At 53.8% G+C, this 17231-nt stretch overlaps 1 protein-coding gene across 1 annotated transcript in view; it reads right to left on the minus strand.

Annotated features, from left to right (window-relative positions):
• Positions 1 to 17231, minus strand: part of FSTL4 (follistatin like 4) — a 263832-nt gene that overhangs the window by 76032 nt on the left and 170569 nt on the right. The gene's annotated exons all lie outside the window — the stretch shown is intronic.

Consider the following 17231-nt stretch of genomic DNA (forward strand, 5'->3'; position numbering starts at 1 on the left):
CCCAGGGTCCAGACTCTTCCGCCAGGAGGCCCTGGGAGCAAGGACGGCCTGCTCGGTGGCTCCCAGCTTCTGTCATCTGAATTCCACGGGGGACGGGCAGCAGTGGAGGAAAACTTCCTTCCTTGCCCTCTTCCGGCCCCCAGAACTGGAGACCCCAACAGCTTCGGCTTCCAGCTCGGCGTGCAGGGCGAGCTGCCCCCCCCCCCCCCGAGGCAGGCCCGGCCCCAGGACGGCGACCTTCCCGGCAAGGCGTCCAAGGGGGAGTTCACCAAGCCCGGTTTTGCTTTCTCATTCCCGACCCCAGGTCTCTCCGTGGGGTCAGGTGGGAGCGGCTCGCCCGCGCGGGCACCTGCTCTTCAGCTGAGGGCTCCCCGCCGTGCTTCTACTTTCAAACGCTGGTCTTATTATAAAAGAAATACCTGCCCACTAAAAACCACTTGGAAAGCAAAAATATATCGTCCGTAATCCACCTCCCAGAGAAGACTGCTGTCAGCAGCACAGTGCCGGCCAGAGGCTGGGCTGCCCCCGTCCACGCGGGCTGTCTCTGTTCACGCATGCCCCCCCACCCCACCCCCCGTCCACATGGGCCGCCCTGTGGGCTGACCCATGGCTAGCGGGGGGGCTACCATGGGGGGCAGCGGGCTCAGCCCCACAGGGACCTGGGACAGACGGTGTAGGACACACCTCAGAACTGTTCCACGGAGAGCTGAGGCAGCTGGGGTGTGTTTCTAGCAACTTCCACCCCTGCTGGTTGAGGGGTGCTTCTGGGGGCGTTAACCACCCCCAGGCAGCCGCTCTGCACCTCTCACATGGGGACCCAGCGCACTCCTGAGGCCGGGACACGCCCTCGGGCTGCAGGTGCAGGTGTCTGGGATCGACGCCGTGGCAGGTGTCGTGGGAACCGTCCGCCAGGCCTGCGTGACCTCTGGGGCCGACCGGGCAGTCTGGACGGGGCAATGTCGGCACCTGCTCTGTCCCCTGGACACAGTGCAAGCTCTGCCAGGCGGGGCTGGGAGTGGCAGGCTGCCCATTCACCGTGTCGAACGCTGTCGAATGTGCTGACCAGCGGCCGTGGCTGAGACCCCGCGTGGCTGAGGCTCCAGGGCAGACGGTCTCCTGAGGCAGCGGGTGATGGGCCCACCTGTGACCGTGTGTGGGGCCTGCAGGTGGAGACAGACGTCCCGTGGGCCACCGTGTCCACCTAACGATGGTCATTGCCAGGCCGGACGGAGCACTGGACAGGGAGTCAGCAGACCTTCTCCCTTGGGCTGTGAGGCCCTAGGAAGGGCATTTGCTCCCCTGTCCTCCTGCCCCCATTTCCTGTCTTAAAATGTGGATGATGACAGCCCCTGACCACCTCTCAGGGCCACGATGTGAAAGGAAATGGGAGAGGAATTCACGAGCCCAAGTGCTCAGCCAGGCCGAGGTCCCCTCTTGCTGAAATGGGCTCCGGGCCCCCAGTGAGCGGGCTGTGGCTCACTCATTCTTGTTCCCTTCACCCTGGGGCCTGGGACAGGGAGGCCACCAGATTGTGTTTGGGGATGGACAGAAGAGGGGCGATGTCCTGCATTTCCTGCCTCCCTTCCCGGTCCTCGGACACCCCGCGGGGGCTCTCAGGGAGGGAGGCCGCACGGCCTGGGCAGCCGGATGCTGACGGCACCTGGGACAGGTCTTGGCAGGGCCCGGCCACCTGCCGCCGGCCCGGGTGCCCTCCACGCCCCGGCACTGGCCTGGGCTCGCTGCCAGCGCACACCGGGCTCCTCCCGCTCCAGACCGGGCCTGCTCTGGCAGATAAAATATTGATCAGCCGCCGAGGAGCCCAGGGTGTGATCCTATTTCCATGTCAGAACTCGGTAATGAACTGCATTTATCAAGCCCATTCTCCACGAGAAAGGTCAGTCTCGGATCTGGCTAAGTTGTTATGACACCTCATTAATCTCGTTCCCTTAATAATTGTCCCTCTTTGAAGATTCTAATGTTCTCCCGTTCCAGCCGCAGCCCCCCCACAGAGGGAGGTGATTCTAGCAGAGCACGGGACACCCGCATTTAATTTCTGAGCAGAGGAGACAGGAAGCAGGTAGCAGCCTCTGGAATTAAACGTCTATCAAAGAAACACTTCCCACTGCAAAACAAAGGGAATCAAGGGACACGCTGTAACACGCTGTAAATATTCCATCCGCCGCTCGCGCCCCTGCCAGCCTGTGCCTCACGGCGGCCGTCCTCCCTCTGTGCAGGTGTAGGCGGGGCTGGGGACTCCAGAGGGTCCAGGGGACAGGGCTGTGGCACAACGGGGGCAGGTGGGAGATGCCACCAGCAGCAGGAAGCTCAGATTCTACCTGAGGGGGAGACAGGCCGTGTGGTCACTCCCCTGTGTGGGGACGGGCGGGAGAGGGGCCGTGTCTCACTGTCCCTCCTAGTCCCCAGCCTGCCTCGCCAACATGCCACCTGCCTGCGAGGTCCCGCGTGTGTGGCCCTGTCTCTGTCCCTGCACGTCCTGGCCTTGTGCGTTGCTATGAGCGGCCAGGCGCCCGGCGCACTGTGAGCATCTCCAGGCAGGGACGGGCTGGCTCGCAGGTATGTCCCCAGCACCTGCACGTAGAAGGTGCTCACTAAACATCTACTGACGTCCGACTGTGGGATCCTCGGCAGAGCGTGGCTGCAGCCCTGCCCTGAGAGGGGACAAGCCAGGCTGCTCTGAGCCACAGTGACCAAGGTCTGGAGCTTGAGAGGGTTTGGGAGCCCGTGTCATCCTTCACGTCAGCTCCTTGGGGCATGACATGGGTGCAGGGGACCGTTCACGTGTGGCCATGCTTGCTGAAGCCCAAATCTCCCTGGGTTTGCCAGGGGTCAAAGGCCTTACCTCGCCCAGTGGGGACACCCCAGACCTGCAAAGCTGATCCCACAGAGTGACCTCTGGCACAGCCAGGCGGGGGTGCTGGCGAGGCGGTCTGGCACGGAGGGGCTGCAGACACCAGGCTGCAGAGCAGTGTCTCTGTCTCCTTCAAGCTGCCTCTGGTAGGCACCAGGCAGCCCCTGGGAACCGCCGCTGGAGAGCCGAAGGATGGAAGGTTCTGCGTTGCTGGTCGGGACAGCCGCGTGCAGAGGCCGGGCAGGGCCTATGTGTGAACTTGGCGGTGGCACAGCCTCAGGGAAGACCTGCTCTGCCGCCTGGTCTCTGTCCCATACATGAGCACAAAGCTGGCGCTGGGGACCCTCTGTGCTCTTGGGGACAGCTTGACACACAGGCAGAATATGAGGTCAGGGTGGGGAGGGGGAAATCCCGAGACCACCATGAGCAGCCCCGTCCCAGTGGCCTCCAGGGAGCTGGAATTTCCCTGCCGGGGTCACTCTGCCCTCTGAAGAGCGTCGCGTGCTGGAGCGTGGAGGGCAGGAGGCAACAGCTCCACGCCACGCAAGCACGCATCTGCCTTCACGGACGCCAGCAAGCGGCAGGGGCAGGAAGGAAGTGCTGGGGCGGGGCTGGGGGTCTGCGCCCAGATGCCAAGAGGGCTGTGGCATCTGTCCTCCAAAGCACACACAGACTGTCCCTTCATTGCCCACACAGAGCCAGCCTGGCCCTGCAGCCGCGCTCCCTGGGCTCCAGCCCTCTCAACCCGGCAGGCGGCCAGAGCTCGGATCCCAGGACCACACTCAGGAGCCCCCAGGGGGACCCAGGGGAGAGGCGGGATGTGCCCCGACCCGGGTGACGGCCTCCCCTCCCTGCGCACGCGAGTGACTCTGGTTCCCACATGGTCCCCAGCTGGCACACGCGGCCCCAACAGAGCTGTGATCCTCGTCACCAGAGCAAAAACGTGGCTCAACTGCCTGGCACCGGGGCCGCGGCTGAGTGTGGTGGCGTGGCACTGGTGACATGTCATTCTGAGGTCTGTTTTGAAACTGCTAAGCTGTGCAAAGAGCAAGAAGCGTTTTACTCTCAGATCTAATTTATGAGCCGCTGTAACTTTGCTGGAATTTAGCGTAAGAGGAACAGATGTTTAACTTGATGTAAATCCATGAACATTAACAATCTTTCTGCTGCCACTTCTGGCAAAATTCAATTAACAATAAAGGCCAAAACCAATGGGCTTATCTTTGGGATAGCTTGTAGCTGACTCACTGATGTTTCTCTGACAGTGTTGACTGAGCCACCCAATTCTGAGAATTCCAGGACATCGTTAAACACACATGACACAGTCTTCTCATAATCCCCAAACAAACAGTCAGGCCACCTGGGAACCCAGTGCTGCTGTCCCCTGGGGCCTGTGGCTTCCAAGTGAAGGGGACACTAACCCTTCCACTGAGCACCCTGCGGAGGTGCTGACGGCTGCCACTGGCCCCCGCTGGAGACCCCCACACTCCAGCCGTGAGGGCCCCCCAGGCTGGCTCCGCTGACTTCCCGCGACCTGCCAGCAAGCCGCCCTCCCGAAGGCCGTGTCTTCAGACCTGACTCTGGGCCAGGCCCAGCTCCACGGCCCACTCAGACCACACGCCCCGGACCTTGCTCTGTAGGCCGTGGGTGGGAGTCTGTCCTGTCTCCTAGACCGAACTTCCCACAGGCCAGGACTGTGCTCCAGCGTCCCTGCATCTCTTGGGTAAATACCCGCCCTCCACGGAACACGGCCCCAGGGGCCCACGGTGGACACCCCCCACCACACGCCGCGCCTGCCCCCCGGCCTTGAGGAGCTTGGTCTGCTTCCTGCGCCCCCACCACTCAGTGCTCTGCCTGGGCCCCAGCCCATAACCAGCAATGAGCCAAATGCATCCTTCAGACATATGGGGAAACTGAGGCCCAGGCTGGGGAAGGGACATGGCCAGACCCCGGGGCTGACTAGTGGCAGATCCAGGTTTAGAACCTGTCTCCTGACTCCGGTCTGTGTTCTTTCAACCACGTGACACGGGGCCTCAGGAGGACTCAGGGGAGGACCTGCTTTCCCGGGGGGACCCAGGACGGGCCCCGCTGAGGTAGAGCATGGGTAGGGGGGCTGCTCTGTGTGCAGGTTCTGCAGCTGTGGTCTGCACCAGAATCACCCGGGATGCTCATCAAGAATGCAAATTCCGGGTCTTCCTTTTACGGAGTCTGGAACAAGTATGGGGGAGGCTGGAGAGCTGCGTTTTAACAGAGTCCCTGGTGGGTCTGGTGCAGACAGTCCACTGCCCACGCTTCCGGAAACAGCCTTTCAGCAAACGTGCCTGCCTGCCCCACAACCCCGGCCGGGCTCCCTCGGTGGGGAGTGACGGGCCCCCAGGGGGGCTGTGGAAGGGGCACCTCGCAGGGGTGGGGTCAGGAATGAGCCTGGGCGCAGCAGGGGGGTGTCCGCCCCTCAGCCACGACCCGGACACAGAGCTGCGCAGCTTGTCTGGCTTCCCGGCCCTGCCCCCCTGCACGGCACGGGGTGCCGGTCCCGCTACCGGGAAGCGGAGGCTGCAGGGACACAGGACTGGGCTCCGTCTCTGGCTGTGCAGAGTTGACGGCCATCGCAGGCTCGGCTGGCTCTGTTCTCTCACAGGTCACCTGCCGGCGTTTGGCCACACCATGTCCTGGGATCCTGAGCAGGTTTTTGGCACGTGGGCACTCTGGCAGCCAGGAGGTGGCTGGGGGAATCAAGTGTGGTGGCTTCTTGGATGTGACTGGGTCCTTCCGGATGCAGCCCTCACGCTCCCAGCATGCACAGGGCCCCAGCAGCAGGCTGCTCGCTGTCCTCGGTCAATTTCCATCTGTCTTTTCCCCGGAGTGTACCAGTCATCCCAGCTAACTCTGAACTTTCTGGGTAGCAGGTACGAGGCCCACTTTGGGACCACATTCAAGGCTCTCCATGGCCTCTGCCCCCCCGTCCCACACGTGTGACTGTGCAGACCTGGCTTCGTCCCCAGCAGCGTGGGATCGGAGCAGACCAAGCCCACACCAACCAGTGGAAATCCCCCCTCCACCAGCTCCCGAATTCACAGAGGAAACCTCAGCTCCATCTGCACCTCAGCAGCAGGTAATTTAAATGAACAGAACTACCCAGACCTTCGTTAGACAAATGGCGCGTTTGCTCATGAAGGCCTGGTCCCATTGATGTTGCTACACAGCCTGCCGGTTTGACATTTACAGTCTTCTCTTCATCCCTATCAGAGACGGCGAAATTGGCTGGATTCCTGGGAGAGGGATCCACACATGCTCTTGCCGGTTGACGGGCACGTCTGTCAGGTTGCTGCAGAGTGAAAGAGTGATGTTTGAAAACGCGAACAGATGCTGAAGCCTCCTGGCATTCAGAACTTTATTTTTCACTGTTGTGTTAGTGGAAAACCTCCGCACACCTGGGTTCCCGTACAAGTCACCAATTCCTTCTGGTAGCGGGGTGCTGATGGACTGTGGGTCCCCTGCAGCCCTGTCCGGGGGCTCAGCCCCCTGCCCACCCCCTCCTCACCTGCACCCAGAGAGGAGGCGGCGTTGCGGGCCAGGGTGTGGCCACCAGATGGAGAAGTCGGAGAGGATGAGGGGCGAGAGCCTGGCACCTCCCCCAGCTCCTATTTAACTCTATGAACTTTGCTCCTGAGACTTCCCTGGGAGGCCTTCCCTGTCCCCCAAACAGCCAGCTGAGGGGAGACCTGCTGGTGACAATGGGGATCACTTAGCTGCTCAGGTGTCGGCCACGTCCAGAAACGCAGCTGCTCTGAGCTCCACGCTGCTGGGGTCTCCGAGCGGCTGGGTCGGGGCTGAGAAGCGGCAGGGTCGGGGCTGTCACTCCTCGGTGGGTGGCAAAGGCCGCTGGCTCCAGAGTGAGGCTACGGGTCAGGCAAGGCGAGCACTTCGCGTGCGTGTGGACTGACTGCGCGCGAGGAGTCCGTAGACGTGGTCCCAGGGAGCACAGTGCTGTCCCCAAGAGGCATTCTGGAACATTGTGGGGGTGTTTTTGGTTGTCACAATGATCGGGGGGCTTCAGTGGCACTTAGTGGGGGGGGCCAAGGGATCCTAGTGATCCTGTCCCTCCTGGTGCCACGCTGCACAGAAGCTCTTGCTGGCCTGGCATCTGATCTGACCTTTCAAATGTCACAGCCGTGGAAGGAAATTACCCAGTTGCCAGCATTTGCCCCTGGGGTCTAACACTGTGTTACGTACACGGCATTTAGCCTGGCGGTCCAGCAAGGAGTGTTCAAGGACGCAGCTTGTTTACCACTTTCTAAAGAATCATCCACCATTTCGGAGAATCCTGTCTTCAAAAACAGTGACACTCGCATACTCGAATTGTCAACATAGCAGACCTAGAACAGTTTCTGTCTGCAGCCGTGTGTGCTCGGGGATCCACGTGCCGGCGCTGAGGTCTGGCCACCGTGGGCGTAGCTGGTGCCCAGGTATTTAGGTGCGGAAAGGCATTTTGTGTGCATCACATTTTTTGCATTTCTCTTTCATATCACAGTTTTTGATAAGAAATATATTCAAAGGCGGCTTTAGGTCTGACAGGATTAAAGACAAGTGATGTCATGAGCAACTTGAATCTGTGGACTTGTTTCTTCTCACTCTCCTGGGTGCTGTGATGTTTGAAGACCAGGGGAGCAGCGTGGGAGCACACTCTCGCGTGCAGATGTGAGATGTGAGTGTGCCCGGTGGACACGCTGTGGACACAGGTGCCCCTGTGTGCGAGCCCACCTGTGCGAAGGCCAAGCACGGGGGCAGAGGTGCAGAGTTGCGCCCTCGGGCCACGAGCCTCCCGTCCTCTAGGAAGGCATCCAGGACCGGCAGGGCCACCTCCCTGCAGTCTGCCTCCCTCCAGAATTGGGCTGTTTCCTGTCTCTGTCCTTCCGGAACACCCCGCAGGCAGGGCACTAACGCTCTGGGAGGGCAGGTGAGGACGAGACTCGGGCAGGGGCAGATTCCGAGCCAGCGTCTCACAGGCCTGGGTTGTTTTTCTCTCCCGGTGCTGTCTCGGCAGCGCCGGCTCAGACAGGTAACCTGCGGGGTCCGCGAGGCGCCAGGGCCGCTGGACGATCAGGCAACACGCGGAGACCCTCGTGCTCGGGCGTGAGGGCGGCACGGGCCGCAGATCGATGCCACTGACCCGCGGCCTGCAGGGGGGACTCCCACGTGGGAACACGTGGCACATTCGACCCGGAACAGCTTCGCTGGGCTCGTGGGGGCGGCTGCTTTAGCAGAAAAGGTGTCAGACGGAAACCGCCTCAGAACCGGCTCAGAAACCGGGTCTGCCGTGAGCCAGGGATTCACGCCCGTCCACGGGCTCGCAGGAAATGGCATTTCAGAAAAAAATGACCTGAACAGAGGGCTTTGGTCCTGAGATCACTCCGAGAAACTTCCTGAGGTTTGAAGATGTATCTTAGCCTCTCTGACTGGGACGACTGACAGTAAATCCCAGGTCAAAGCAAAACAAAACTCCACGACAGCTCCGGGAGGCAGCGCCGGCCTGGGGGGAGTGCGGAGCATTCCGGGCCTGAGCGCCCGGAGGAGGAGCAGCAGCTCTGCTTCCTGCTCACGTGCAAGGCCGGCCTGGGGGTTGTCTACACCGGAAACTGATGGAAATCTGGGCAGCCCACAGAGGGAGCTGCGGAAACCCAGCGTCTGCGATTGTCCTAACGACTGTGGGCGTCAAGGCCTGCCCTTCCTTCTGAGAGAAGCAGGCGGGGACCCCCCTGCCAGCCCATCAGATGAACCATGCTCTTGTCACGTGGGTGATCATTGTGCATCCTAGTGAGGGCCCGGCCACTCGTCCTGCAGAAATCCGTTTTATTTCAATTAGCAAGAAGTAAAGCAGGTTGCAGATTTCCTTAGTAACTCTGGAAAAAGAGAGAAGGTTCTAGACTGATGCTCTGAGTCCGCTGTGAGGAGGACAGAGGGAGGGCTGAGGCTGGCTCTGCTGTCAGATGTCCCCCCAGGGCCACTAGCTGTGCCAACAGAGGGCAAACGCTCCTTGGCCGAGGCCGGCCGCTCAGCATGGACGTGCAGATGGCCTGCGGCCCGCATCTGGGCTCCCCGGAGGTTGGCCCAGGGCCACCGCTCTGTTCCCCGACACCGGAGCAGCCCTGCGGCTTCACACGGAACGCAGAACACGAGGACTTTGCCAAACGCCGCGTCAGCCTTCCGAACCCTGCGGTCTGAGGAACTCAGGTCTTCTAAAACCATACGTGTCAAAATACACTTTTTGGTCAAACTGCTTAGTGCATTTGAAAGGGGACTCCGACCCTACACTTGAAATGTAGAGTTTGATAACTGGGGGCTGCGGTTTGGCGATGTTTCTTTTCTTGTGTTCAAGGCGGCGAGAGACCTTTGATTAAGGGCACAGTTCTCATTTGCTGGGCTTCTGTTCATTCCGCAAGACCCAATCCTGCACGGTTACTCTGCAAGCGACACCGCTTGAATTCAATCGCTAGATTGTGAATTTCCTCAAGCAACTTCTATTTAGGTGAAGCCAGAATCTCGGTGGGTGATGATAAATACCAAAGTACAAAATGGTTGCGAGAAGCAAATTAAAAATCCCAAATCAAATACGATTATTGATCAACACTGAACTGCCTTCATCATTTCTATGCGAATTCCAGATATATACACACATATCGGCATTTTCATTACATAAATACATTGACATTTTCAGCTGAGAAAATATACTGAGCAATTCAAAATTGCAATCTTTGGAGAACAGCCAATAAATAAAAATATACTAAAAGGCACAGAATGGAAAATGCAGTGGATTCTTATAGGCCTGAGCTAACCTGTAAAACATCTTCAGGTGTGTAATGTGGTACCACTTTCTTCAAAGTTCTAAAAGCAAAACATGCATACCGAAAAACAGAAAAACAAAACTTTAAATAATACAATTAGAACAATCAGACCACCTTTCTTGCCCCCTCACCATGGGAAAAAATCTATCTCTCTGATCCTACCCTTTTACTTCTGGCTTGTATGATCTATAGCATTAATTTTTACTTCATTACATTCCATCACTATAATTAACAACTGCAAGTTTTTATTCACGGACTCTAGAAGTGAGAATGAATGAAGAGCATTATCAACATTCCGATGACACAACCGTCGCCCACGGCAGAAGATCCAGAGGCCATCACCACCGGGACGAGGTTAGCCCAGGTGACTCACCTGTGCGGTTTGGAGGAGAGTATTTCGAGCTGCACAAAGAGTTCTCTTTCTTCACCTTCCTTTAATTACTCAAGATCACGACACGCTTTACCATGCTCAATACTTGCCCAGGCCTGCCCAGTTTACCGATTTATCTTCCCCAGAATTTTTAGCTGCCTTAAAAACGTACCGTGAGACAGCACATCACTAAGACCTTCCAGCTTCTCAATCTTACTTTTGCTGAATGGAATTAACTTTCTTCTTGAACTTTCTTTTCAGAGCCTTCTGACTTTCTCCTCCAACCTGGGGGGGTGATCTCACAGTTCTCGCGCCGTCGTGCCAGGATCCTCTTTCCTCCCACACCTGGCTGAGTTCTGCTTTCTTCCTTCTTAGCTTCCTTTTTTGTTTTGCTGGATGATACTTCGCCTGCCTCTTGTTTAATCAGGAGGAAGGTAATTTTCTGTGCCCTTTCATGTCTGGAAATGTTTTTATTTGGAATAGGACTCTAGGTGCAAAACCGTTTTCCCACAGGCAGGTGAAGGCGGTTGCTTCGCTACCGTCCAGCACGGACAATGCCATCTGCCCACAGTGATTCCCGGTCCTTTCTCGCTAGCGTGTCCTTTCTCTCTGGGAGCTTTTAGAATCTTCTCTTCATCCTTGATGTTTTGAAATGTCAAGAGCACACACAATCGTGGACCTTTTTTCATTTCTGCTTGTTCACTTCTCAGTGGGTCATTCCTTTTGAAGGTCTGTATCTGAGTTCAGCTGTGGGGAGGTTGCGTCTGTTATTCCTTTGATAATTTTCTCCTCTCAAATTTCTTTGTTCTCTGAGTCAACTGTTAGATGGGTATCGGTATTGCCAGACTGACCATCTGTGTTTCTCAGTTTTTCTCTCACCTTTTCCATTTCTCTGCCGTTTAATCTATGTTATTGGATGTTTCCTTGACTTTTTCTTTGGCTTCTTCTATTGGAATTTTAATTTTAGCAATCACAGTTTTAATTTCCAATCAATATTTCTTGTGCTATTCATTTTCATAGCAGCCTGTTCTTATTTTACGGAAATGTTGTCTTCTCAAGTCCCTCTAAGGGTTTTTATTAGATTTAAAAAAAATTTTTTTTCCATATTCCCTGAGGCCAGTTGTTCTTTTCACTCACGTTGGCTCTTCTCTTTTGTGTTCGTGTTTTCTCCAAATGTCTCCTAATCCCTCTCTGTCCACTCCTGTGTGTGACAGCTGGACGGACGCGGTCAGTGGACACAGGTGGCCTCTGTGGCCGTGAGCCTGTCTCTGGGGAGGGGCCCAGCAGGGAGGGGGCAGGCACGCGGGCGGCCCCACCCAATCCCCTTGGACTCGCCATTTCTTGAGGTCAGATCAGCACCATGTACAGCATTTTTCTCTTCTTAGTCCTCAAGAGGACCTTGAGTAAGACAAACACTCTCTCCCTTACTGCTCACTCAGGGCCCTGAGCCAGGCATTTTATAGCTGCTTTATTGCCATTTATCTTATTGAATTCCCTGAACAGCTCTGTCTTCCATTTTAGAGACGAGGAAACAGACGCAAAGAGAGAAAGACGCCTGCCCACGCCGACGCACTGGGAAGTGGCAGAACCGGAAGAGCCCAGGCCTTGGTGGCCCCAGAGCTCTGCTCTTTCTGGCACGGCCCCTGTACCTGCCTGAGGCCACAGAGACCAGCCACCGTAAGTGACTTCCCGGAACCTACAGTCACTACACACTGCCTCACCTTGTCCCCTGCATGCTGTGCGTTGTATAGACTCAAAGCACAGAGAGTCACGTCCAGTATCACCTCCAGGCCTGGGGCAGAGACAGCCCCCCGGGTGTGTGGGCACAGGGCCGAGCCGCCCCCACAGAGCACGGCCCTGGAGGGTTCCGGCTGAGCCAACGCGCCGGCGAGCCCAGGCCCCCACGAAGAGCTTGACAGAAAAGACAGACCCCTCCCACGAGCCCCTCGAGCAGGACTCTGGGCTTCAGAGCCAGGCCTTATCTACCCCACGGGGACTTCGGATTCCCCCAACCCAAGAGAGCGAAGGTGCACACTGCATGGTAAACACAAGCCGGTCTTGCTGTGGTGCCCCAGGTCGGGGCCTCCATTAACAATGTCAGCAGTGGCAATGTCACCTTCCTGCATCCTGGCTTGGAGGGGCTGGTCCGGGTGGGCTGGCCCCCAGCCTCGGAGAGCACCAAGCCCGATTCTGCCCTTTGGACAAGGAGCACCTGGAGAAAGACCATTCAGAGGCCAAAACCCCCAGGGCAGGAGACCCCCACCCCACCCCAAGCACCCAACCAGGGATGAATCCCACAGACCCCATCTTGGCTGGGAAACGTCCAGGCCGCAGTTCCCAGGGTTTCCTGCTCAGCAACAAACAGCACCTTGTGGAGCAAGGAGTTTGTGCAGGAAACAAAGGAGGGGCCTGGTGGGCTTTACCATGGACTCGGAGCTGCCAAAAATAACCCAAATGGTCACGATGTACCGTCCTTTCTCCTTCACAACTGTTAATCCTCTGAATCAGTTATTCATACATCGACCCGCTGGGAATCACAGCAGCTTCCAGAGGCAAATAAAGCCCAGCTCATAACCCCCATCTTGCAGATAAGCAAACTGAGGCTTAGAGTGAGTTTATTAGTCAATTTTTTCCAAGAGCATAAAGGATTACTTTAGAAAATTAATTTTCTTTACTATTTCAATTCTTAAGTTTAAACTACATTTTGATCCAGGAAGTTGCCCTAGGTATCATCAGAAGTGCAACGGTTGTTTGACAGAGAAAATCTTATTCCAGAAAGATCTAGGATGGCTCTGACTCCCTCCAGGTGTGCTGGGTTTGAGTCGAGCCTGGGTCAAGCTTTCTGAGGTCAGGCTCCTCCTGACTCGTCCCATGTCGTCCCTACCACGTACTCGGTGCTGAGGGGCCCCAGCTCTCGCGTGGCCGCCTTCCTCCTGGGAACAGGGACCCCAGGCCTCTTCCCGACACTTCTTGCTAACAGGAGCTGGACCCCTGTAGAAGGCCCCTCCCCCACCAGGCCGAGAAACTAGAGGAGACACTGAGGATAAACTGAGGCAGAGGGTGCAGACCAGCATTCAGCTGCAAAGCTCCCTTTGCTTACAAAGCTCTGCAAGTCGGGCTAAACCCACAGGGTTGGGAAAGCCCTCGAGGATTTCTCCAGGAGAAAGCAGGCACGAGCAGGCCCTGGTGCTGGGCAGCGGAGAATGCAAAGTTTCTCAGTAACCAAATTCCCAGTCGGCCAGGTGGTGCCCAGAGGCACCCTCCCCGCGCCCACCCCACCTCCCTGCCATTCCCATGTCCCGCCCCACAGAACATTCTATTTTAGAAATGTGCGGAACCTGAAATCACCTAGTCTGAGAAGACAGAAGATGGAATGTGTTAGCTGCAGTCAGAGATAGCAATGAATTTTACAAATAGCTTTCTAGAAGGCCTCGTTCAAGTTCACAAATCAGGCCCATAACAACCCTGGTTCTGCATCTCTGCGGACGGAGATGGCGGCTTCTCGTTTCAGGCAGGGCCATTTGTCTTGGTCTAATCTCATTCCCGGGGTGTGGTATCAAGGTGATGCAGGCCTCACAGAGTGAGTTAGGGAGGATTCCTTCCTCTCGATGTTATGAAATAATTTCTATAGTATGGATACCAATTCTTTGTAGGTCTGATAAAATTTGGCTGTAAAACCATCTGGTCTGGGACTTTTTTTTGTTGGAAGATTTTTTATTCCTGCTTCAATTTTGTTGCTTGTAATCAGTCTGTTCAGGAGTTCTATTTCTTCCTGATTGAGCCTTGGGAGGGTGCATGTTTCCAGGAATTTGTCCATTTCCTCGATGTTTTCAAGTTTATGTGCATAGAGATTTTTATACTAGTCACAGATGATATTAATATTTTGTATTTCAGTGGTATCAGTTGTGACATCGCCTTTTTCATTTATGATTGAGCTTATTTGGATCTCTTCTATTTCTGGTTAATCTAGCAAGAGATCTATCAGTTTTATTTATCTTTTCAAAGAACCAACTCTTTGTTTCATTAATATTATATATTAGTTTTTTGTTTTTGATTTCATTTAGTTCTGCTCTGATCTTACTTATTTGTTTTCTTCTGTTGGGTTTAGGATTGGTTTGCTCTTCCTTTTCTAGTTCCTTGAGATGATTCATTAGATTGTTGCTTTTGATCTTTCTGTCTTTTTGATGTAGGCATTTAAGGCTATGAATTTTCCCCTTAGGACTGCTTTTGATGAATCCCACAGATTTTGATAACTTGTGTCCCCTTTGTTATTGAGTTTGAGGAATCTTTTGACTTCCACCTCCTTGACCCAATAATCATTTAGCAGTAGGTTAATTTCTGTGACTTCGTGTAGAATTGAGTGTTTCTGTTGGAGTTGATTTCTAATTTTATTCCACCATGGTCTGACAAGATACATGGTATAATTTCTATTTTTTTAAATTTATTGAGACATGTTTTGTGGCCTAAGATATGAATAATCTTAAAGAATATTCCATGTGCTGATGAGAAGAATGTATATTCAGTAGTTTTTGGGTAGAATATTCTGTAAATGTCGGTTAGGCCCATTTACTCTAGAGTCCTGTTTAAATCGAGTGTTTCTTTATTTATTTTCTGCTTGGAGGATCTGTCCAATTCTGTCAGTGGGGTGTTGAAGTCCCCAGCAATTATGATGTCGCTATTTACCACTTTGTTTAGACCTTGTAGGGTTTGTTCTATGAATCTAGGAGCACATGTGTTGGGTGCATAAATATTTAGGATTGTTATATCTTCTTGATGAATTGCTCCCTTTGCCTTTATATAATGACTGTCCTTGGTTTTCTTTACTATTGTTGACTTGAAGTCCATGTTATTGGATATGAGAATGGGTAAACCTGCTTTCTTTTGATTTCAATTTGCATGGAATATTTTTTCCCATCCCTTCACTTTGAGTCTGAATGAATCCTTGTGTCTTAGATGTGTTTCCTGGAGACAGCAGACGCTTGGCTTGTATTTTTTTTTTAATCCATTCAGCCAGCCTATGTCTCTTCAGTGGGGAGTTCAAGTCATTCATGTTTATTGAAAGAATCAATAAGTGGGATGCATTCTGTTTATCCTGTTGGGTAAAACCTTATTGTTTTGTTTTACCTCTTGAGCCATTATTTTATATGGGCTCTGAACTTTAGCTTTTGGATGATTTTACACTGGTGGGTTTTTATTATGCTGATCAATATATAATGCAGATCTGAGTACTTCCTGCAGGGCAGGTCTGGTCTTGACAAATTCCCTCTGTGTTTGCTTCTCTGAAAAAGTCTTTATTTCTATTTCTCCCTCATATAAGAAACTTAGTTTTGCAGGATACAAAATTCTAGGCTGGCCATTAGTCTCTTGAAGAAGACTGAAGATGGGCCCCCAGGCCCCTCTGGCTTGTAAGGCCTCAGTTGAGAAGTCTGCAGTTAACCTGATGGGTTTTCCTTTGTGAGTTAGCTGATGTTTTCACCTTACTTGCAGGATTTCCTCCTCTGTGTTAACTTTGGCCAGTCTTATGGCTGTGTTTCATGGTGTTTGCCTCTTTGTGATGAACCTCCCAGGTGTTTGTTGAGTTTTTTGTACCTGGATATCTAAGTTTGTACCAAGACCAAGGAAGTTTTCCTCAATTATTCCCTCAAATAGGTTTTCCAACCTCGTGTGTTTTCTTCTTCCCCCTCAGGGATGCCTATAATTCTTAGGTTTGGCCATTTTACATAATCCCATATTTCTCGTAGGCTTTGTTCCTTCCTCTTAATTCTCTGTTCTTTATCTTTGGCTGACTTGCTTAATGTGAAGGTGTTGTCTTCGAGCTCTGAGATTTTTTCTTCTGCCTGGTGGTCTTAAGACTTTCCACTGTGTTTTGTATTCCCTTGAATGATTTTTTCCTTTCCAGAAGTTTTATTTGATTTTTTAAAATAATTTGACTTCTTTAGTGGAATTTTTTATTCATTTCCTGAATTTTTTTGTGTGGTTTCTTTGTGTTGGTTTTCCATTTTCTCTTGTATTTTGTTGATCTTACTTATAATCCATATTTGGAATTCTCTCTCTGTCATTCGATATTCTGATTTTGGTTGTTTCCATTGCTAGAGAGCTGGTGCTCTCTTTTGGGGGTGACCTTTCCCTCTGATTCTTCATACTTCCAGAATTCTTTTGTTGATTCCTTCTCACCGGGAGCAGCTGTTACTTATTATTATTATTATTTTTTTTTGGCTTTCCCTTTGTTTAGATAGGGCTTTTTCCCCTTGCCTCACTCGTATGGGTGTGTTTGTAGCATATTGGGTAAGAACCTTTGGCTTTGCTTGTGGGTGCTTTGATGGTGGTCTAGGTTCTGAGTGGATGCCTTGGTTACAGATATCCTTGTTGTGGTGGTTTTCTCAGTTGCTAGTTGTTTGTAGGCTGCAGGAGTGGTGAGCTATGTGTGTGGCAAGACTCCCTGTCTCTCTTTGAATAGGGAGGATGGAGGTCTTTGAAATCCTTTCTCTTTCCCCAGCCCTGTGGTCTTCTTAGCAGTGCGGGTTGGATTGTCAGGCCCACTTTAATCTCTGAGGCAGCAGGTGGTGCGTGTGGGTGAGAATCAACCACACCCTGTATGACTGAGTCAGTAAATGCTGTAAAGGGTGTGCAAATTGACCTCCCTGTCAGAAGGTGGCACTTGCCAGAAGAAACAAGCTGCAGTGTTGTTTCTGGGACCCGTGACCAGCTCTAGTCCCTCAGGAGAAGAACTCTAGTGCCCCAGGTGCAGGGTGGGGTCCTGGGACTTCCAGGTGTGTCCTTACTCTCCACCATTGCAGAGGTGGGTGGGGAGAGCAGCTGGGCAGGGCTGGGTAGGGTGAGCCTGCCCTTCAGCTCCACAGAAGCTGGCAAGGGATCTGCTTCAGCAGAGGTCAAAGGTCCATTCCCCCCTCTGGGCATAGCTGCCAGGGAGGGGTTGCAGTAGCCTCACCAACCCGCAAGTCTGCTTGTGGAGCTGGGGCCATCTGAGGGCCACACTCTGGCGGTCCGCAGCAGGCCTCGCTCCTTTCCATCCTCCCCTGCTCCAGTTTCCTCCTGGCATCTGCTGGCAGGCAGGACGTCAAGCCCCTGAGGTCCCCCATGACTGCTGCAGGCCAGGGGGTTCCCTGCCCAGGGTCCTGGCCTGAGCTGG

The sequence above is a fragment of the Lemur catta genome, chromosome 5 (genome assembly GCF_020740605.2).
Source record: "Lemur catta isolate mLemCat1 chromosome 5, mLemCat1.pri, whole genome shotgun sequence".
NCBI classification, from domain to species: Eukaryota; Metazoa; Chordata; class Mammalia; order Primates; family Lemuridae; genus Lemur; species Lemur catta.